Below are 5,000 nucleotides of genomic sequence, written 5' to 3' on the forward strand. Positions count from 1 at the left end.
CATGTTGCGTTACACCTCAACACGAGAAAAAAATACCCTGCTAAAAAATATCCTGCTACGTGGAAACAGCACCTAAGATTCTACATAGACTCCTATGAGCCTGGGGAGCACCCAACGTGATGTCATAATAGTACAGATTCTTAAAATGGTTAACCTGCAACCCCACCTTAAAGGCTCTAGATAATGTCAATGCCAATGCTACGGTGTAGTCGAGTCTTTACAACGATGAGAGAACAAGCATATCTGAATCTGAACAAAACTGTCTCTTTGCAACTATTTGACTGCTGTTTTGCCTTCATTGGTCCCCCCAAATGAAATAACTAAATGATATAGTTTCTGCTGTGGCGTGGTATTACCTGACAACTAACTCAAAATAATTGTTATAATAAAATAATGACACTTTGATGACAGGTAATGCATGTCTTCCTGTCTCACATGCAGCATGTTACTGGTAAAAGTACTGTATGTTATTTGACATTAACTCAAAAGCAGTTATCTTTTGACACATTTTACACAAGGAAAATACACAGTGCGGCACTAAAGGAATCCGATACTAAGAGAATAATTGCATCAATAAAACGAATGAGTCAAGCACAGCACGGTTTCTCATTTCACTAGCTTCACAGAGAGACGTAACGGTTACGTCCAACAAAATGCGCCTACAAGGAATTATGGAGGATTTACAATTATAGAGAGTTCCCAAGTGCGCAACAGCGCTAACTAGGCACAGCTAATTTCTCCAAAACCATCAAACGGGCTCCCTGAATTAGGAGGAGGATGAGAAATCTGTCACTTTGGAACATTTTCTTGTCAGGTAGTTAATTGAGTCAATCCTTTTGATGACAGACAGAAATGGGGGGCACGGTTAACACGATACAAATTTAACCACGTAGACAGTCATGAAGGAGGACTGATTGGCACAAGCCTAGAAATGGGTATGAATGGGTATATAAGTCAGCTCTTTGATGGGAGGCTGGCAGGCAGGCAGACAGACAGAGAGAGAGAGAGAGAGAGAGAGAGAGAGAGAGAGAGAGAGAGAGAGAGAGACAGAGAGATAGAGAGAGAGAGAGAGAGAGCGAGAGATGAGAGGTGAGGTGAGGTGAGCACTGACAGGAGTAATAGGTGAGGGCATTTAATGAAGTCTGGTCTTTGTGCCTTTAATAAAGTCTGGTCTTTCGGCGTTAAAAGAAGTCTGGTCTTTGATGACAGACAGACAGACAGACACACGTACAACTGAAGTCATCACTGGCAGACGTAGTCATATTTACCTCATTTTATTATAGATTTATCATCTACCTGCTCAGGGCCGGCGCCCCCCAACCAAGCTGCTGTGCCCCCCCTGGGCCTATTCACCTAAACATGCTGATATGGTCATTAATATGCAACAAATTTGTATTTTCTTCTAAATACCGTAAATATAAAGTACAAGTTAAAAGGCCACCAATGCTTAACCACCATAGCCCTAATAAAGAAATACATGAATAGGCTACACTATTTAGACATTGTCAGTAGACCTAAATGTGAAATAATAAGTGAACAGAGATCCCTTGAAATAATGGAATTGTCCCGTATTTAGAAACAAAAGTACTGTTCCTTATAGAGTTGAAACTGAGCCCACAATTTGATTAAAATGCAGGAAATTTCATCTAAGAAATACAACATTTTCTGACCCCGCTAAGGTGCCCCCCCATACTCCATCAAATGGCCGTCCAACAACTTGGTTCTGCAGCCGGGTCTGTACCTGCTGCAATATTTTAATACTGTACAAATTTAACCAAGCAGACAGTCATGAAGGAGGACTGATTAGCATTAGCCTAGAAGTGTGTCACACTTTATTCACTGAGGCCTATGGTCCTTAACAACCCTGCCCCCCAACCCCACATCTACCTCCTCCTCTCTTCTCCCTCGATTCCCCTGCCCATTCTCCTTTTGTAAAGCCACCTTGGGTTACTTGAGAGGCGTTATATAAAACCAAGTTATTATTATTTATTATTATTATTATTAGAAATGGGTATTAATGGGTATATAAGTCAGCTCTTTGATGGCAGGCAGGCAAGCAGGCAGGCAGGCAGACAGGCAGAAAGACATACAGACAGACAGGCAGGCAGGCAGACAGACAGACAGGCAGACAGACAGACACAGACAGAGAGCGAGAGATGAGAAGAGAGGTGAGGTGAGCACTGACAGGAGTAATAGGTGGGCATTTAATAAAGTCTGGTCTTTGGGCCTTTAATGAAGTCTGGTCTTTCGGCATTAAATTACGGTAAGTCTGGTCTTTGATGACAGACAGACAGACAGACAGACAGACAGACAGACAGACAGACAGACAGACAGACAGACAGACAGACAGACAGACAGACAGAGAGACAGAGAGACATACAACTGAAGTCAGCACTGGCAGACATAGTCATATATTTTTAACTAATTTTATTATGCATTTATCAATCTACCCGCTGCAACATTGTTTTTTTTTTCATCTTTTTGTCACTTAATGTGACACCATTTCTTTCAATAGGATGCACTGCTTTTGGTACTATCGAATGTTCAGTGTGAAGTGTGTTCACTAGCCTGATAATCATCGACTTTCAAAATCTCTTTGAGACTTGGTCTGACCACGAGCATAACAATGAACATTTCCCAAACGGAATGGTTGACCCGCCTCCCTTCGTTTGCTATAGGTTGTTTGCTACCCGACAAAGTGGGAGGAGTTCCCGATGTCTCTGGAGCTCAGAAACGATATTTGTACTGCTCCTGGCCTGACTAGAAGCAGAAGCAACGATGAAGGTGTTGCGTCACTAGTAGCGCATTCAGGCCGACTGAGAACCGTGCTGGAGCCCGTTCCCGCACCTAATCGCGAACCGACCGTCGTGTTCACGCCACAGATATTTGCGTTCGCGAACCGGAAAATTGGTTCGCGATGCGAACCGCAAAATACCAGGTTTTTCTCTGCGAACCGTGACGACAGCGTGGTCGTCAGCAGGTTCATCCGGGTAACGCAGTCACGTGCGGAAAAAGTTCAGAGCCCGGTATGAACACTGGCCGTTCGCAGACAAACACTTTAGTGCCGAACGTAACTGGTGCGAGCACCGACACCGGCTCCGTTCTGGTCGGCCTGAAAGCCATACAGGAGGGTGAGGCCTGGCTATTCCGTCATCGCAAGTATACTGAGAAAGCCCAGCCCAACCACCATCTACAGCGCTAAGGAGACTCCGTTTATTTACATAGCAAAGAGAGATATCCTCCGCGCTCCTGCACTTCACAATCTGGTGTGTCTCAGGAAAGGACTTGGTAAATGCAGGGGAAGAAAGGAATCACCGGAGCATCTTCAGATGTGGAAATTAACTTGTTTTATTCTCTCAACCTCAGGACTCAGAAGGTCTCCTAACCGAAGGCGTTCACCTGACATAAAGTGGATACCGGAAAATAACTAGAATGACGTATCTCTGATCTCTGACCATGAGCAGGCATGATGCATGAGACATGCTGTCTCACACCTGGACCACCATTCCCAGGCCACAACTCTAACAGCAAGAGGTGTGACCAACCTGTCAATACTGACAGGAAGCTCACACCTCCACAACGTCAGCAGTTTTTTTGCCCCTTAGCGCAGAGCCTGTTATGTTATAACCTTACTGTCACCAAAATTGTAATGGCTATGTCTTAACCTGTTACTTAAGGCTCTCTGTACTGTCATAGCAATGTTGCTATGATGTAGTTGAGCACTTTCAGCAAGTAGTGAACAGGCCCCCCGGCGACCCCATCTGCAGTAAGAGGCAACAGCCGGTCACACATCCATGTGACCTTCTGATGAAGACGGCAGTTTCCCCGTCGAAACATGTCAGGTGAAAGATGAACACTTTAAAGGAACAGTTTGGTCAATTTCAACATGCAGTTGTAATGCTCACATTACCCTGGACTTGTCAGTGCCTGAGATTTTTTCTTCTTCTTCTTCAGCCGTTTCCGAGATCCTGGTCATTGTAATGGGGGCAGCTCTTTGTTTACATTTCAAATAAACATTTTTATTTATTCCCAAAAACATCCAAAAGGTTATAAAACATCAGCAGACAACTAGCAAACAGCAGTACCTTTTGGGAAAATATTTGGAGTTGGCCTATGTTTCATTTTTTAAAAATGTAAACAAACGCTGCCCCCATTAGAATTGCTCATATCTCGGAAAGGGCTGAGCCGAAAAATGTGGCATCACCAGGTACTGACAAGTCAAGGGTAGCATGAGCAATACAACTGCATGTTGAAATTGACCAAACTGTCCCTTTAAGAATTGATTTAAAGGTTATACAAAATGAATGTCATAAATCTATAGTACAGTAACAGTACTGACAGGCATAGTAAGAGTGGGCAGAGTAAAGAGTACTGACGGGCATAGTAAGGGAGGGTACTGACTGGCATAGTAAGAGTGGGCATAGTAACAGTGGGCATATAAGAGTACTGACGGGCATAGTAAGAGTAGTGACGGTCATAGTAGTCAGAGTGGGTACTGACTGGCATATTAAGATTGGGCATAGTAAGAGTGGACATAGTTAGAGTAGACATAGTAAGAGTGGGCATAGTAAAGAGTACTGATGGGCATAGTTAGAGTGAGTACTGATGGACATAGTAACGGACATAGTAAGACTGGACATAGTAAGACTGGACATAGTAAGACTGGACATAGTAAGAGGGGGCATAGCAAGAGTGGACATAGTAAGACTGGACATAGTAAGAGGGGGCATAGTAAGAGTACTGAGTGGGCATAGTAAGGGTGGGCATAGTGAGAGGGGGCATAGTAAGAGTGGGCATAGTAAGGCTCTCGGCATGCTTGCTGTAGGATACGCTTGCGCGTGCACGATTCGTTCATAAACGTGTTAACATGCGTATTTAATGTCAATTTCGTGTGTTGGATACGGCAGCGATATGCATGCGTCAGGTGCGATATCTTCAAACTCGCTGGGGGCGATCGTAAGAAAGACTGCACAGTTCCACGCGTGTGCTTCTGATGAAAA

The 5,000-nt window shown here is 44.0% G+C and overlaps 1 protein-coding gene across 1 annotated transcript in view; it reads right to left on the reverse strand.

The window, feature by feature from the left end:
* npr1b (natriuretic peptide receptor 1b) overlaps window positions 1-5,000 on the reverse strand; it is a 133,375-nt gene that overhangs the window by 26,498 nt on the left and 101,877 nt on the right. The gene's annotated exons all lie outside the window — the stretch shown is intronic.

This window comes from Engraulis encrasicolus, chromosome 5 (assembly GCF_034702125.1).
Source record: "Engraulis encrasicolus isolate BLACKSEA-1 chromosome 5, IST_EnEncr_1.0, whole genome shotgun sequence".
Classification (NCBI taxonomy): Eukaryota; Metazoa; Chordata; class Actinopteri; order Clupeiformes; family Engraulidae; genus Engraulis; species Engraulis encrasicolus.